Source organism: Mustela putorius, unplaced genomic scaffold (assembly GCF_011764305.1).
Source record: "Mustela putorius furo isolate JIRA1106 unplaced genomic scaffold, ASM1176430v1.1 tig00000083_pilon_pilon_pilon, whole genome shotgun sequence".
NCBI lineage: Eukaryota > Metazoa > Chordata > Mammalia > Carnivora > Mustelidae > Mustela > Mustela putorius.
This window is the reverse complement of record NW_025421273.1, coordinates 33,212,471-33,231,567: the sequence shown is the minus strand read 5'-3', so window position 1 is coordinate 33,231,567 and position 19,097 is coordinate 33,212,471. Positions and strand designations below refer to the sequence as shown.

Here is a 19,097-nt window from a genome sequence, read left to right as displayed (position 1 = left end):
AAAGCCCAAGTCAGATGAGAAGAAAAATGAAATAGAAAGCCACTGAGATGGTAAAGCCAACAGAGAGAATCAAGGGAGGGGAGATAACTGACTAAGGAAAGCATTAGGGGCACACATATCAATAATGTAAGATAGGAAAAGTGGAGACATAGCCTGTATCCATATGGCCGTATTTACAACCCGCAGTCCGTTAAATTCAGTATGCCAGGGGATGAGTCAGAGTGCTTGGGATTTATCCTCCTCCCTATAACTGCATAGGCTATGGGGAAACAGCCAGAGGAAATGTGAAAAGTCCACAGAAGCCACCCATACTCTGAGGTAGCTGGGATGAGAGGCGAGACACACTTCTACAGCAAAGTGGTGGCACTGGGAACATCAATGGAACACTGCAGCATCTCCCCATGGGTCCTACAGCAGAGTTCCAGCAGATGTAAGAGCAAGGAATTATCTTATAAGAAACCCTGCCATTAGGATATATGATTCTAATTTTAACAAGCTGGATTTTGTTTTCAGAACTCTGCTCCTTAGAGAAAGGAGAGAGGTTAGGCAATGAGGTGAAACTCAAAGTCCTAAGGAAAAAAGAAAAAACAAAAGAAAGAAAGAAAAAAAGAAAGAGGAAAAGGTTAAAAAAATACATATATATAAAATATATATGTATACGTATACATATATATGTATACGTATACATATATATACTGTGCATGTTGCTACTATGAGAATTCAGTCAGGAGGGTAAACCTGAAGCCATTAAAACCAGAATGAAGAAATAAAGTCAGAGTTGGATTGTTGCTTTATGTATTTCTTTAAACAACAAGGCCTTTATTCACATGTTTCAGGTGGGAAAGGAGCAAATTGTTGCAATCTACTCCAATTTGTTCTTTTGATTTTTATTATTCCTGTGGCAAATGATATTGTCTGCAAATGACTAAAAAAATCACATATTAATAGTGACAAACTTCAGTACAGACACTCTCTCTTATTTGGCTGAGAAACCTATAGGAAGAGCTGCTGGTTGGGAAAATGGGACTGTGTGGTCCAGAATGCTAATATAAATGCTGATCTACTGAATCTGTGAGAACCACGCAGAATGAATAGTAACACAGGGTATTGGAGGTTTTATGCAGGAAAAAAAAAATGCCTGTGATTAGAGATAAGTTCATGGGGAATAAAAGAATGTGGAGGCAGAATTACAGACTTAGTACAGGAAAATAGATTAAGGTTGAGAAAAACTAAGATAAAAAGAGATTTGGCAAGAGGCTGAAATGCTTTAAATCCATGCAAATAACCGACAAGGGGGAAAGTGAATATGCTGGAAGAACAAAAGAATGCATTTTAGAGCAAGACAAAGATCAGATACGGGGACAAAACATTAAGAAACTGCCCACACCCTGATTTTTAAGTTATCTAAGAGTACAAATTGACTTAAACATGTTCTGTTTAATGTACAATAAAAACAATAACCAAGCAAATAATATTAATAGAGCAAGCAAGGAAAATCAGAGTGACCTTGGTTAGCAATGTTATGGAAAAGAATGGAAGGGTTTCTGGTTTAAAAAAAGAATTCATTATAAATCTTGAGTGGAGCCTGTAGGAGGAAATTTTTATTTTATGCCCTTTTAAGTTTGCATAAGACAAGTATTGATTTTGCCATATATTTTTGGAAGGTGGCACTATAGACCAAGATTAAGTCCTTATGGAGACACTACAGGGAAACCGAGTGACAAAATCTCAATGCTGAGAAGCACGATGCCATCTCCAACACCTACTCCTGAAACACCATAAACTCTGTATCCTGCATCCCAAGTGATTCAACAAGGAAGGTACTAATCTGAAGTTTCTATAGATGTGCTTTGGAAATGGGGAGGTTGAAGATTTTTGAATAACTTAAAACCATAAACACACTGAAGGAGAACAGGGTCTATTGCTGTCATCACTTTTTTCAAAGGAGGTCTCAACTCAAAAGTTTCAGAAGAACTGAATGGTTATGAAATTATGATATAAAAACTTAATCTAATGCTTAAATCAGTATGATTATAGATTATTTACAATGTATAACATATGGAGATCACATATATGTGCGTGTATAATGTGTGTATGTGTGTATAATATAGTTATACATAATCTGTATATTTGTAAGCATTAGTTTGTTTTTATATAATCTTTCTATCACCATTCATATATATAATAACTTGTGGAACTGAGAATAATTTATGCATTATTTTAGTAACTTATACATGATCAATAAAGGGTCATCAATAAAGATACTCGATAGATAGATAACTATTTTCCAAAAGCATATTCAAAACTTGTGTTTTTTTTACCTCTCTCAAACATCCCTAAATATAGATGATGCTGTGCCTAATACAACTAACATAACTGTTTTGCTCAAATTAATTCAATTAAAATCTTTATTAATTAAGGTTAACATAGTTCTATCACTCATTCGATCATCATTTGAAGATTTTAAGATTAAATTATTAAATGTTTTATGTGCATTTTATGTTCTTACTTGGCTCAATCTTCTTTTTCTTGAGATGGCCAGAAATACTTTCATCTGGAAAAAGCTTGCCTCTCTAAGGGCATAAATCCCAGGCAGAAAAATGAAGGTCTCGATTCAGCTGTCTGTAAAACCATAGAGCTAATTAAACTAAACAGCTATTGTGTTGCTATAGCACAATAATTAATCATGGAATAAGGCTAAAATCCTAGAATAGAGAAGTTTCTGCTCTTAGTGAAATCAAAATGTGTGAATTTGCCATAACATTAACATTGATTAAAAATTTTAAGCAGTGGTATCCAGTATTTCTTTTACCAATTATGTAAAGGATGGGTAGTAAGTTTAAACAACTGCAACATAAATGCATTTGTTCAGAAAAAATACCTGAGAATTCTGAAATATGGAACAAATATTTTAAGATTGTATCCTTGCCTGTTTCAGTTACAAAATAAATGTCTTCATGACCTTCACCTTGCAGAGAAAACTTAGAATTTTATGAGGGCTCTACTATATGTAAGCTAAAAAGAATCAGCTAATTTTCTGTTGCCAAATAAGAATTTGGACAGACCTCTGAAGACTCTATAACTAAACATTTTCCCGATAAAGCATCTCTGGGATTTTAAACTCCAAATTTTCTCTTAGGTACATGTCTCAATACAATGTTCAAGTAGAAAATACTTACATCTACTTCCCCAAAATGCATTTCCTATAAAACTGCATTTTTATCAAAATGATAGGAAAGAAAACTCTTGACTTACATTTTAGGTATAATTGGTAGAATGTTATACTTACATATAGAAAATTTGAAAAACTCGAGAATTCTTGGCAGTTGGAAAGTGTGTTTTGCAGGTTGTAGGCATTGTATCAAAATATACCAGATAAGCCTTTCTCTGCCATATTGTTCTCACCTGAGCATGTTTTCACTGTGATTCTATATTTAGTCCTTATTTTGTCTATTAAAGTACAATGAATGCCGAAAAAGTGGAGAAAATATTAACAAAACTGTACAAAATTTAGCAAAGCAGATGGGAAAAGTAATTGGCAGGGAAAACATGGTCCTGCATGTAAAATGACTACTTGCTAATAACCATATTAATATTTTGGAGACCAAGTAGCAATGTCTTAAAGCAATTTACATCTTTACGTGATAGTTTGATACTTGTTTTTCAGCATTATACAAAGTGTACACTGGATACTGTTTGAGCACTTTATATATACATGTAGCACTTTATAATGTTTCTCTTTAACTAATGAAAACCTGGATCCCTGTTAGGATTTGGGGGCAGGAAATCTATCGGTAAAGAATAATGTGGGTAGTGACTGATTTTGTTCCTTCAAACATTGAATTGTCAAATAGCTTCATGGATGTTTTTCTTAGGACTCTAACATCATTTTTCTTAAAACAGATTTTAATCTCTTCCAGATTGCTCTTTTTGCACCATGACCAAAAACAATACATCTTAGCAAGACAGCGATGACTTTCTGTAGCTGTATCGTGCTGTATAGTAAAGGTTACAGTGTAGGGAAGATCTCTGCTTCTTCCCTAGAAGAACTATCTCATGGAAGAGAGTTTAACACCATAGTCTCCTCATGGGCTGTAGGTCCATGACAATGGCTTATTTTACCTAAGAGACTTTGTAAGTTTGGGTAATTAGCTTTGTAAATTTCCCAATCATAGGGAGATTATGTCATATGGAAAGCAAGAGTAAGTATCCTTGACCAAGTTCAGATAAAATCTAAGAAATATACACATAAACTGTTGTTAAGGAGGTGAACAATTTCACCTAAAATTACTTTAAACCTATGATAGGATAAGTGGTAGAGTTGATTAATAGTAAAATTACTAATTAATAATAAAATTAATTGTAAGATAGCAACAGTAAATTTATCAAAAATTCTTAGGCCAGATTTGAAAAGAAGCCTTTATTTTAGATGTCAAACAAACACAGAAATATGTTTAATGTCATTGGCATTCCCTATTGTAAGGAGATTTTTAGAGATGTCTGTTTCCAAAGTATATCTTTGGCATGCATAGTGACATAAGGAGGAAAGAATGTTCTATTTCTTGATTATGCAAATAATGACATTATCTTCTTAAATTCGTTTCAGTACTGGGTCAAAATCAAGTTAATAAAGAAAAAAATGGTGAAAATCTGAACAAAAATTTTTAAAATTAAGACATTATTATGTAATATGGCTAATAATGACTCTTATACTAGAACTTCCATCCTGTGTTCTTCTATACACCTGTCTTTCTTCCCCTTCCTTCCTTCATCCCTTTCTTCCATCCGCCTTCTCTCTCTTTCTCCTCTCTCTCTCTCTCAATTGTAATTCTGTATCCTGGAAACAGAGATTCTTATCCTTAGCACTGAAAGTAAATTTTTATCTCTTCCTCTGCAACATTATGGCTATAGAAACAAAGTATTTTAATGTAAATATTAAAGTAAAATTTGGTACAGTATTTGAACTGCCATTGCTTTCGGTAAATGAGCTTTTATAAATGTTTTAAGGTTCTTCATGAGGAGCATTTTCATCCAAATAAGGAGAGACTAAGCTTTAATATCCACTTGTTTGGATGGAGAGTTCTTTAAAAAAAAAAATTCCTACTGTGAAATTGCTAAAGGTACTCAATAAACATGTAGTATAGTGACACTATACTAAATGGCTTAGCACATGTTAAACTCAAAGAGGTTTATTAGCCAGGAATATTAATTTCATCTTTCCATATTTATAATTTTCCTTTGTTTTTCTTAAGTTCTTGGACTTAGATCAGTGGTTCTTAAAATTATTCAATGGGTCTAGGAGCTGGAAGTCACAGTGCATTTTGTGGACCACCATCGAAATACTGAGATACTCAGTGTACCTTTAAATTCCACATAGACAATTTTGTGGCATACTCAATATCATTTTATACAGATATAATATAAATAAGATGAAATAAGAGTCAATGTTCTAAGACAAATGTATTTGGAAAAAAAACACATTTTTAAAAAAATCTCCATTAGGTTATTTTTTTCTACAAATTCGGAAGAGACTCATTATTCAATTACAGCAGCAGAACACCTTGATCCTGCTAATGGAACATGCTCGGCATGATAATTATTTAAAAACTATCTTTCTACATTAACAGACTTTGAAAAAAGACCAGGAAGTAAAGAACATTACATGACTATAATCAACACAAAAATTAGCTGGATATTTAAATATATAAAATTCATGGCACATTGCACAATTTATGATCTAAACAGGATGTTTTAAGCAGAGTAATTCCCTTAAAACTGCTCAGTAATATTAATAAAGTCTGCATATTTAGACATTCTTCGGGCAATAATTTACACAAAAAAATTTGATATGATAAGCAGTGGTTGAATAATTTTGTTTTCTTTTGTAAAAAGATAAAACAAAAATCTAACAAATATGCATGAACTCATTAAATAACTGAAGTGCAGTTTTATAGAAATACCTTTGTGGGGGCATCTGGGTGGCTCAGTCAGTTAAGCATCTGCCTTAAGCTCAGGTCATGATCCCATGAGTGCCAGGATTTAGCCCTGCATTAGGCTCTCCACTCAGCAGGGAGTCTGCTTCTCCCTCTGACCCTCCCACCACTTGTGCTCTCATAAAATCTTTAAGAAAAAAAACCAAACAAACAAAGAGAAAAATGCCTTTCTTACAATAGTGCAAAGTGCTATTTTGTGAATTGATTAGTGGCACAGGGCATTTTCAGATCATTACAGAGCACTGAAGAATATTCTGGCAAAAATGCATGGTCATTTCCCTTCTAGAAAAGTTTGGTAAATTTAGAATAATTTATTTAAAGTTTAGTTTTTTCCTTTGTTAGTAGTCTGTATCAGGCTAAACTTCTCAAGATGGTGATCAAGTAATTAAGAAATGCAGTTCTTTTTTACATAAGTAATAGAGAGATTAAATACACAAAAAGAAAATGAGAAGGCTAGGATTATATATATATGCTTTATATATATGTTATATACAAACACACATATAATAAACATACATACATATATTTTTTACTATATATATACTACTTATTTCATAATTTTCTTTATTACTAAGAACTGGTTGATTTAAAAGTAAGCACTAACTGGAATATTAAAAAGGCATAATTACAGTTATTTGGTCTAAAAAAACCTGAAAGTAAAAAATTTAAGTTTGCAAATGATGAAGTTGAAACTCAAAGAGGATGTGACATGCTCAAAATATGAGCGTGGGAAAAATGCTAGGTCCCAGGTCTCTGCCTCCCAATCAATGTTTCCTCTAGTTTCCCAGACTGTAAACAAATAAGAGTTACATATAAGACTTCTATATTGAATAATGCATTTTTCTTCTTCTCTTGGCTTGTAAAGACCAGTAATGGAAAGTTTTTCTACAACTCTATTGTTCAGAAAATCAGGACTAGAATTTTAAGTAGTCATTTCTTCACTTGTAGAGAGTTATACACATGCAAGATACTATAATGTGGGAATAGACATATCTCCAAAGAAGACAACAATTGGCCAATAAGGATATAAAAAGATGCTTATAGTTAATCATTATAGAAATGCAAGACAAAACCGCAGGAAGATACCACCTTGCACCTATTAGGATGGCTTCTATAAGAAGAAAATAAAACAAAATGAAAATCAAAAACAGAAAAAAACAAGTTTTGTTGAGGATGTGGAGAAGTTGAATCCCTAATACACTGCTGGAGGGAACTCAAAATGGTGCAGCTTCTGTGGGAAACAGTTTGGTGATTTCTCAAAAGATTAAATAGAGAACTACTATATAATCTAGCAATTTCATTTGCAGGTATATACTCAAAAGAATGGAAAGCAAGGTCTCAAAGAGGCACTTGTATATTCATATTTATAGCAACATCCATTATTCACAGTAACTAAAATATGGAAGCAACCCATCAGCAAGTGAATGGTAAGTAGACTACGGCATATATAAGCAATGGAATGTTATTCTGCCTTAGAAAGGAAAGGGGTTCTGACACATGTTACTAGATGGATGAACATTGACAGACAGATGCATCCGCCCTTTACATTCACACTCTACCCAGATCCTTTGTTCAGAATGAGTGTGCATTTATATAGCAAGATGATTTTATCAGAAGAAAATACAGACTATTTCAGATATATTTTATTTTATTTATTTGAGCTAGAGAGAGCATGAGGGGGGAGAGGTCAGAGGGAGGATCAGACTCCCTGCCAAGTAGTGAGCCCAATGTGGGACCCAATCCAGGAACTCCAGGATCATGACCTGAGCAGAAGGCAGTTGCTTCACCAACTGAACCACCCAGGTGCCCCAGACTACCTCAAAATCTTCTCACAATTAACTTCAAATTTTGTTCACTAAGAAAACATTTCCCAAATACCTTGTCCTCAATGTCCTCTTTAGAGAAACCTGGCATTTTAAGGCATGAGAGTTGTAATATGGAAATAAACAAATACTCATGGTATTACATTTTCTTTATTCTTCATAAATGTTAACTGTCATATAAGAGATATTTCTACACAATATTTTTCAAACTTAAGGGCTGATGTGTTCAAAGGGATTAGAGAATTTTAAATGCAGTTTAACTCAAATGATTTTAATTATAGGCAGATACCCATCTATGTTAAATTTGAGAAAAAATTCCATTTGAATTTTGACCTCATCAAAAAGAGTTTCAATACAACTAAGGATAGATTACATAAATTCACTTGCAGAGTAAAAGGGCTAAGAGAATTTTTTTTTTTAAATATAGTCATTTTTATAAGTTTAAACTATGTCACTGAGGAAAGCAATCAAAAGAGCTTAAATTTTGCAGGTTCAGGTGAAATTTCATTAAATTCTCTACATGCATTTACGTCCTATTTTCATGTTTTTCAAGAGTGAGAAGTACAGGCTACTCCCACAGTGGGTCTTTCTATTTGGATATCTGATTACAGAGCTTCAGTGGGATACTTAGCTAGTATTCTGAGATACCAACAACAACAAATGAAAATAAATTTGGATTGTATAAGTAGGAAGGGGATTTATTGATAAGATATGGAGGAGTATGACTTCAAAATAGCAGTATGAAGAGCTCTGCAAAACTGCTCCCCAGTGAAATAACCATAAATGGTGAAAATCATGAAAAAAAAAAAAAAAAAAAAGAAAGAAAGTCTTTCGAAATGGTCCCAAAGGCGTATAATAAGTGAAGAAACGAACGAAATCTTGGTAAGAATAGCAAGACTCAGTGGCAGTCAAGTACATCCCACTCACCCCATCACCTTCCCCCACCGTAGAGCTCAGCATGAGGGAAACACCAGTCTGGGCATGTGTTGCTAAGAAGATGGAAACTTTCTTCACCCCCGGTTCCCAACAAGGGATATGGTGCCAACTTGAGAGTGGCAGTACGCCAGCATTTCCCATGGCCCTTCATCTCTGTATAGTAGAAGCTGAGCTCCAAGTGAATATTTCTGAGAGGTTAGGGGCTCCTACAATGGAGGTTCTATCCCAGGCTTAGCAGGTCTAGAACCCTGGAGCTGGAGGACACCCAGAAAACTCTCAGGGTGGCAATTAAATTGTGAGAGAAGAAAGCAGAGAATATCAGAGGCTGCCACCCACCCTGAACACCCTGCTGGTATGGAGGGTGTCATTTTGAGAGCAGTATACCATTGCTGTTGTTCTTATCTCAGAGATTCTGCTCATGCAAGAGAGATGGGGCCAAAGAACAAAGAATTCTCAAGTTCTCTCCAAAAGAATTAACCTTATTCTCAACAGAATATGAGAATTAAAATCTAAGGGCATCTCAAAAATAGGAGAGGTTTTGGTGATAAGCAATTAAAAGGAATTTGGCAACTCTATCAGTGTAGCAAACTAAGCTATAAGCTAGCTAGCCGACCAGACAAAACAGGGGTAAAAAGCAGCTGAGATGAGCCCTCTTGGAGTCTGGACAAATCTCAAAGATGATTCTCAAAATTAACCGTCAAAAATGGGAAGAACCCAAATGTCTATTAACTGATAAATAGAAAATAAGGTATATATTCCCCAAATAGCATATTATTTTGCAATAAAATGGAACGAATTAACTACAACTACAACATGGATGAACTTTGAAACATTATGCTAAGTTAAAGAAGCAAGTCACAAAATAGCACAGAATATTCAAGATAAACAAATCCATAGAGACAGAAAGTAGCTTTCGTGGATGCCTAAGGCTAGAGGCATTAGAGTTGGGAGAAACCAACGGAGGTGATTGCTATTAGGTACAGGATTTCTTTTTGAGGTGATGGAAACTACTGTAAAATTGATGTGATGGTTATTGCACAATTCTGTGAATATACTAAAAACCATTGAATTATATGCTTTAAGGCAGTGAACTGCATGGTATGTGAATTATATCTCAATGAAGTTGCTATGCAAATATTATTTAAGTACACATTTGGTGGTTCACCTTATCACTGGGGTAACTAGAGAAATAGGCTCTGAAAAAGATCAGGAAGAAGAGATGGCCAGGCTACCAGAACCAAGCTGAATGAATTCATAAATTTGAGGCTCTTCATGCTTACCTACTACAGTCTTCCCTGCCACTACCAGCTCTCCTTGGATATTATATACAAGGACTTCTGTCATTGGTTCCACTATCCAAAGAGATTCTCCACTTCCCTTGTTTATATCATTAGCTCCGGTTTCAAACCACTGAGTGACTCATCTGATTGTTTAAGCTTGCATTACATGCCTGCCCAAGCAGAATGTGTAAATACAAAGCCTTTTTTCTCTGCTATATTAGAGGTCATCTTTTTGTCCTTACCAGGTGAGAGTTTCTCAAGCATAGGAAAGGGACTCAGATGATGGGAGGATAAAGATGACAAATACAAACAGATAAATGAACATAGAATATACTGTATAAGTATACATTAACTTTATTTAAGTAGAAATATAGGTTCAACACGATAATAGCTAACACATACACTTCTTACTGTGTACAAGATAAGACACTGTTCCAAGAGCCTTTGGTATTTTAACTCACTTACTGTTTGCGTGAAGTCTGAAAAACAAAGGTCTTTTGATTCAACTCAGCTCTCCTAGATGGATCATGATCCGTACTTAGAAATATATTTTTTTTCTCCTAGTCACTGAAAATTTTCTCACTGAAAATAGACAGATTATATAACATTCTGTTATTTTCCTCCTTCAGGGGTTGTGTTTGATGCTAGGAGGGTGTAGGAAGCAAAAGGGAATACAATATAATTCCTGCTCTTAACAAGTTTGCAATATAAATGCATTCCTGCTAAATGAGTGTGCAAAATAACTAAAATAAAAGAAAGTCTTCTCAATAAAAAGAAGTTTCCCAAGGAATAGAAACATTGTCTTCCAAAATAAATGTCATGCTTACTTCAATTAAAAAAAAATTTTTTTTGAACCTATACCCACATCCTCTTCTCCCTGGCCCTAATGCAATGCCTGGAGCACCTCTGAGGGAACATTCAGCTCCTGAAATTTCAGTTTGAAATCCTTGATTATAATGAATTCAGAGAGAAATATAAAAATAAGGATTTATAGGACTATCTAGGAAGAGAGGTAGTGTTAACGGAAGTCCAAAAGCAATCTTTGAAGAGGATGGCATTTGAGATAAGCTTTGACAGACGCAGATGGGTGGTGGCGATGAATTAGAGAGAGCACTGTTAGGACCACAGACTCACAAGAGTTGTTCAGGGAAGAGTGAATGATCTACTTTTGTAGGAACATAGATTATATATACAAGTGAGCTAGGAAACAAATTTGGTCAGATAAATTAACTCAGTGTTACAGACCATGAGTTGCCAATGTAAGACTTTTATGTTAAGCTGAAAAGTAACAGGAAATCATTAAGTTTGTCAATTAGAGAATGACATGTTTTATTTTGTTTATACAAGAAGGGTTCAAGAGGTTTATTAGACAGCTCATGGCAAGATACAAAATGCTCAGTGACCATAATAATCATATTTCATCAACCAGCTGCCACTTGGCACTATGACGCAATCCTGCAAGATACTCCTGGGCTCACATTTCCTAATGGGCTGCCAAGAAATGAATCCCCTCAAATCAAGATCCTAATGCAAAGGCATTCTTGAGACCACTGGGGAGCAGAGTCCTTAGAAAGCCTGCTTTCTTATCAATGTTAGGAGGGACTGGGGAGGAAACTGTGTGGGACAATTTGAATTTCCAAACTTAGTAAGAGGGAAATAAATTTGGAGGCAGGGTCTCCTGGGTCTGGGGCAGAGCATGGGGACAAGAGAAGCAAAACAACTGGGACACGACAGCAGCTTTCTCTCACCTACTTCTTTTGCTTACTCCTCTCCTCGAGGGTCAGCAGATGACTGCACCATTGGCCATGTTGAAGTAAGCCACCAAGTTGCTATCCTTTGTGAAGATGCCTTCATAAGACAGCTTCTCCTTCTCTGCAAGCATGCCTGCAGCTTCAGAAATCTTCTCCGTGATGCTAGAGAACTGATCTGTGAGCAGGAGGCTGAAGAGTAGAGCCTGCCCTTTCAGTTTCCATTCTGTCTTATCCTGCATGTAGGCACCTGGATTTTGAAGAACACCAGCCTTGTCTTTGTGCACGAACTCCTTCTCAGGCATGAGGCTCTTCTCTGTCTTCAGGGTCTTGGAGGTGTGTGCGCCTTCCATGGGAGGCAGCGTTGGACAGTGGGCTTTGTGCCTGGGGCTGGGACCAGTGACAAAGGTGAAGCAGGGAAAAAGGCTGTTGGCACAATCATAGGGGAGGACAAGGTGCCATGGTAAGGGGCCAGTGGAGTCATGTGTACCACAATGATCTTGGGTGAGTGTAGGTAAGCAGCATGGAAGTGATAGCTGAGCCAGGGGGCAGTCAGACCATGAGAGCCACTGGGGCCAAGGACATGATGGGGCTGTAGCTAAGATGGTGCTATGGCCACAATTATAACACAGATGGACTAGAGGCAGCATGGCACATGAAAATGAGGTGATGAGAGGGTCAAGCTGGGAATGTTGATGGCTGGGGGCACAAGTGGTGACTGCTGGGGGATGCAATTGGGCTTGCTGGCGTCAGTGTTCTCTTTGGTATCATGCTCCAACACTGGGCCCTTAGATAGGCTCCTGACAGTTGATATTGGACTGGGTGGCCTGCTGGGTCCTGGTCATGCTGCCTAAGTGACCAGTATCAATTAGATATTGCTGAAAGTGGTATGAAATATGTTTTATGCTGTAGATTGTTATTATTTTCTATTGTTAGTTTAAAAACATCATTATTTCATAACATTTATTTATTTGTTTATTGGGTTTAAGATGGTTCCAAATAACAATCAAAAAGAGGTATAGAAACCTGTTGTAATTCTGTCTCATTATATAGTAAATGAGATTTATTTAAATGGGAAAAAAAGGAATAATAATTATTGATGGATGATGAATGGATGAGAAAAATTCATGGAAGAGTGAATAAATGCATGATACAGTATGGAGACAGAATCTATATAATTAGATCAGTTCCTATCACGGAGGAACATTAGATGTTGATGTCAAGGATTTATTAGAAATGTTATTGAAGATATGTAGGGTAATGTTCATATAATTAACAGAAATCAGGATTGAAAAGGCAGTAGCGTTTTTGAAGCAGAAGTAATATATTTTTTGATGTATTTAGATAAATCTTCCATTGGGGCAAATTTGAGGTAATACCTAACAGTTGAAATTACAAACCTAAACTTTAAGAGAGTCTTTTTGGATTATAAAAGTTGATAACACATATGCAAAGAATACAAATTCAACTATAGGAATAGATTCAAAATAGAGTCAGACAAAATGAAACAAGAAAGAAGGTTTTGGAGACAAGGCCATTTGGAATGAATATTTCTAGGTTGGGGATGACCGTATGAGAAAGACCAGAACAATAACATAGAAGATAAGATTGATATTTGTAAGGAACCTAGAAGCCAGAGAAAGAGAATTTTAAAAGTTGATTTGCCAGTTGGAAAAAAAAAAAGCATTAAATATTTCAGAAATTAAGGGTTTTACGCAATGAGTGATCAGTTTTGCTAAATAAAGAATATCATTTGGATTGTGTTTGAAAACTTTTGTCAAAGACCATTAACAGTGTCATATGGGAAAATAGAAGAGTCCCTACTGAGTTTATGTCATGTCATATGGAATAAGCCTAAAGGTTTAGAATTATTCTTCAGTTTTGAGCAAAATTAACACTAACATTTTTAGTAAGATATGTTTATGCAAATGTGCAGTTTTCTGATGATATTCAAGAGCAGTATTGAGGTGTTATTTTATACATATGAGAACGTCTAGTTACTCAAACACAAGAGATGTCCAGTAGTTGTTTCTCAATAATAATATCTAAAATATGACCATTCACTATTATGTTGAGATGCTAACTCATTCTATTTATTTTTTTGTGTGAAGTAGGAATTTGTGATAAATATTTTCTATTTATATGTTATGTTTCTATACTATTTGTATCATGTTTAAGGATTTAAAAAAAACAACTAAAATTAAAAGAAGTTACCATATAAATTTTTTATGGCAAAAGGAAGGAAACACAAATCACACATACACACACACACATACACACAGACAAGATTTCAGAAAAAAAATATAACCAGCTTTTTAAGTATGTAAATAAAGTCAACTTTTCAAGTTTACTATGAGGATTGAGATAATATACATAAGCATGATTTACATATTATAAAACACTCAGAGATCATTGTTATGTTAATTATTATGTTAATACTCCTTGGATAAGGCAAGGAGTATTAATCTAACACAGTAGATCATGAAATAGAAACAGTACTAACAATAACTTCAAATATAAGAGTACTGTGGGGGGCGCCTGGGTGGCTCAGTGGGTTAAGCCGCTGCCTTCAGCCGCTGCCTTCATGATCCCACGGTCCTGGGATTGAGCCCCACATCGGGCTCTCTGCTCAGCGGGGAGCCTGCTTCCTCCTCTCTCTCTCTGCCTGCCTCTCTGCCTGCTTGTCATCTCTGTCTGTCAAATAAATAAATAAAATCTTTAAAAAAAAAAAAAAGAGTACTGTGGTTACACTCATTCTGGTATTCATGTTGATCTATGAAGAAAGAAAAAATAGATATTGTGTTTTTTCTAATTTTTTCAATAGCAAAACTAATATATACAGGTGGTCATTACTAAACATCACATATTAATAAATGGGAAATAACAAAAATAAGCTGGATCCAGTGTCAGTGTTTTGCGTCCCTAAAGTAACTTTGCCAAGGTTACAAATCAAGTGACAGACATTATATTTGGATCTGTTGCTGTCCACCATACATAATTTTTCTTGAAATCATATCTATGACAGGATTTTTGTCAAAATCAATATTTTTCTCAAAACAAAATTATTAGAATTGACTTTAAGACATTTTATTTAATTCAGTAAAGATTTATTGATAGCTTTGTATGTTCAAGTTGGATGTCTAAGACACTGTGATAAATTAAAAATCAATCTGCTATCACCACTTCTCTAATATCACAGGGATTCATAAGGTAATAGATGAAGTAATTATTTATAAATTGCTAATAATATAAAGCAGGTTTATATAAATAGTACAACAAATATTCAGACAAAGAGCTATAGGAGTGAGGAAAATATAAATGAGAAATTTATTCTGAAGAAAGTGATGTAAGAAGTGTGTCTTGAGTCAGGTAATATTTGATAATGGTACTGAAATGACTTAACTGTGGACAGGGTGATAGAGGATAGAGGATGTGTAGGGCATTCTTCAATGATTTGTCTCAAGAGAAAACTTCGGAGATTTAAGATTATACTCAGATAATTCACCACCATGTCATCTATGCATAGAATTGCATAGGGTATATTGAGCAAAGAACACAGTGTAAGTCATGAGAGAATTATTTTTATTTCCAGTGTAGTTAATATATGGTATTATATTAGTTTCAGACGTACAATATAGTAATTCAATGGATCCATTTACTACTCAACGCTCATCATTTAAGGCCATACCCCTCTAAATATGCTCAATTTCATCTGATCTCAAACGGCTAAGAAGGGTCAAGCCTGGTTAGTACTTGAATCGGAGAGAGAGGTGTTTTGATTAATAGCTATAGATACCTGTGTGTTGAGAAGAAACATCAGATAAGCAGGAGTACCCATTTGGAGAGAAAAATTTTAAATTATATGGATATGGTATAAATTGTTAAGACTTAATTGTCAACAAAATATTACACTAACCAAAATTAACAGTTATATGATTGCCTCGAAACATAAACTAGATGAACTCCTTATCTCAGATCTGCCTTTTTTCTGCTAAAAATGAAAGGAGACTTTTATCTCACATCATTGAAGCCTCATTGTAGTGGTCATCACTGTAAATACATAGTTTTTGTTTTCTTAACCATGAGGCAAAAATACATTTTTTGAAAAATTGAGCATAAATCAGAAAATATTGGGTAGCTTCATATTTGACAATCTAAGGACCTTGGAACCATTTCAAGACCTTAAATAACTATGTCTCATGTCTTTCTTCTGATTTATCTTTGAAGATGTATTAGTCAGAGGTATATTCTATATTTTTGCAGATTTTATACACTTTGCAAAATTGTAATCAATCTCATTGAACTGAATTGTAGTTTTCCAAAAGGGTGAAGTGAAATTTAGAATTTAATGCTAAAGAACAGAAAAAAAAATTATGCTTTTTCAATGTTATAAAATGCAGTCCTCAGAAATAACAATGACTTCCATAGTATTTACATGTTCTATGCTGTTATTTCTTGTCTCTTTTCTGATTTTACTTAAAAACCAATGATGGGGGTACTTGGGTGGCTCAGTCGGTTAACCACCTGCCTTCGGCTCAGGTCATGATCCCAGGACCCTGGGATCAAGCCCCACATCAGGCTCTCTGATCAGTGGGAAGCCTGCTTCTCCCTCTCCCACTCCCCCTGCATGTGTTCCTTCTCTTGCTGTGCCTCTTTCTCGGTCTGTAAAATAAATAAATTAAATAAATAAATAAACAAACAAGTAAATCTATCTTAAAACAACAACAACAACAACAACAAAAACAAATGATTTTTTTTTCTTTTTCTTTTTTTTTTTTTTTTTTAAATAACGGCTTTTTTTTTTTTTTTTAAGATTTTTATTTATTTATTTGACAGAGAGAAATCACAAGTAGATGGAGAGGCAGACAGAGAGAGAGAGAGAGGGAAGCAGGCTCTCCGCTGAGCAGAGAGCCCGATGCGGGACTCGATCCCAGGACTCTGAGATCATGACCTGAGCCGAAGGCAGCGGCTTAACCCACTGAGCCACCCAGGCGCCCAATGATTTTTTTTTCTTAAACTCCCTTGCATGGTCACATGTTTCCTAATTAATATGGTCTCTTCTCTGTCCAATAACTATTTTGGGTCTCTTGGCCAACTATGTTGAACCCTCTCTCTGACAATCAAAATCCTCTATAATATGGTCTCCGTTTCCCTAATTAAATTTTGTCTCCCTCAAATCTTTCCCATCTGCATGATTTCTAATCTGATAATTTCCTATGCCATTTTTAGTATAGGTCAAACCTACTTGTGCATTTGGCCATCATGAATACCTATTCCAGTGGCCTCTAGTATCTGAATTTTTCCAATTATTCAATACCAAGTTCAGTGCCTGTAGGCCTTCTTAATGAGATTTACTAATTGACTACCATATGAAAGGGATAGCATACTTAAATATTATCTTCAAGATTTATAGTTGCCTTCAAGAATCTTATAGTTAAATCAAAGTAAATCAAAAGAACAGGTCAGTGAGTTTGTTAATACTTAGATTTATTTTGATGAAGGCATGGAGGTGATGGCAAGACAAATCCATGTGTATAGAAAGTGCTCTATAGTAGCACTTAGAGGGTCTATTCTCAGGCAGGATGTTGGATACCTGAGCACTGAGTGTCCTCCCCAACGATATCCCAATAATATAAATCTATTTCTAACATCTCTTCCTTACACCCAGCTTAGCAGCATACTCCCTGTGCATTTGAGACTCAAGCGAAGACCATTACCAATAGACTCACATCATCAATGCCAAGGAAATACCTCACGTATATTAAGACTGATTCTTCCAAAAACTGAAACACTTATGACTTTACTAGATGGCCAGATCAGGCTGAATCTGTACATCCTCTATAGATTTATTCATTAATAATTTCTACAAATAGTTGTTGAGGCCCATTAGGCACTGGACCCACAGATAATCTCTAGTTATGGCAGATTCTGTGCTTCAAGTTTTCTGTCTTGATTTATGTACTGAGCTACTGTATGTCAGGTGCTGCCAACACTACAACATTGCAGATGTCACATTTGGCCATAGAATTAAGTCTTTCAAAGCCTCCTTGTTTTATTTTCTCCTTTAAACCTCCAGATATCTCATCCTCATCACTCTCTGCACAAAAATGTCCCACAATCCAGTAGCAGATTCGGGTCTAAAGTTCCAAGGCTGGCTGAAAACTCATTCTTAAAGTGGCTTGTTCTGTGTAAGACCAGGAACTGGAGCTACCTGGTTCTGGGACTTTTCACGTGGGTGATCTTAGGCAAGATAATCAATGTAACCAAGTCTCGGTTCATTCTTCAGTAAAGGAAAATGGTAATACTTGCCAGCTCACATGGTTTTATGAGAATACAATGAGAAAAAGTACCTGTTAATCATAATACAGAATAAATACATTATTACAAATAAAACTAATAATAAGATGAAAAATATATACATTTTTTTTCCTCCCAGTTATAATTTGAGTCATCCACGGCTTGGACTTTACACAGTGTCTGGTAAGATATTTTAAGCATGTGGTTAATGCACAAGAAGAATGGTTTGATTTACTGGGAAATCCAATGAAGTTTAAAATTCTCCATTATCTGTTACACAGACAGGACAAACAAAGACCTGCCCAAACCTTTTTTCTAGGCTCACAATAAAAACAGACAAGTGTCTCATTCTTTGACATGCAAACAAAAACATACATGTGCTTATGTGTGTACCTGTGTATGTATGCAAACAGGCACATATTTCTAAAAGACTTAAAGCAAAAATATACACATTTCCACATTTTACTAGTTAGGGTCTTTGGCAACAAACAACCCATCTGACCCCTAATTTGGCCATAGGGGAAACATACTCTGAGATGGATATTTGCGAGCCAGAGGTTTATTGAGAAGTCCCTTGGGATCAGTTCTGTGGTGAAGGAAAGGAAGTCAGAATGAGTAGAAAGTAGTATTGGATTACAATACCATTGTGAAGGATAATTTTGCTGATTTTCTGGGGTCTTAGAGTTTGCAATGGCCCATCCTAATTGTTCTGCAGAAGAAAGAGGACCAGACTTCACACCATGTAATCAACTATCACTGAATGCCTCTGGGACAAATCACTGAAATTGAGCCAGATCTCTTCAAGGCAGTTTTCCAAGAGGAACATAGCTTAGAACTATCCAGATCCAACTCTCCCCAAAAGCCAAGGAATTCTGTTTCAGTCATGAATAGAGAAAAAATAATCTCTTAACAGTTACAAGTAAAACTCCATCAACCAGGAAGGTATGAATATTTGTTTCATAGAATAAGTGCTGAGAACAACTCTTCTAGGATCCTAATGTGGTCTGGAGGTTTCAACTA

General features: G+C 35.3%; 1 long non-coding RNA gene across 1 annotated transcript in view; it reads left to right on the top strand.

Annotated features, from left to right (window-relative positions):
- Positions 1-14,382, top strand: part of LOC123391194 — a 54,631-nt gene extending 40,249 nt beyond the window's left edge. The window contains exons 2-4 of the long non-coding RNA XR_006605856.1: positions 1,665-1,820; positions 7,301-7,420; positions 11,811-14,382. This is a non-coding gene — a long non-coding RNA (uncharacterized LOC123391194). The remainder of the gene's footprint in view (positions 1-1,664; positions 1,821-7,300; positions 7,421-11,810) is intronic.
- Positions 14,383-19,097: the final 4,715 nt, after the last annotated feature.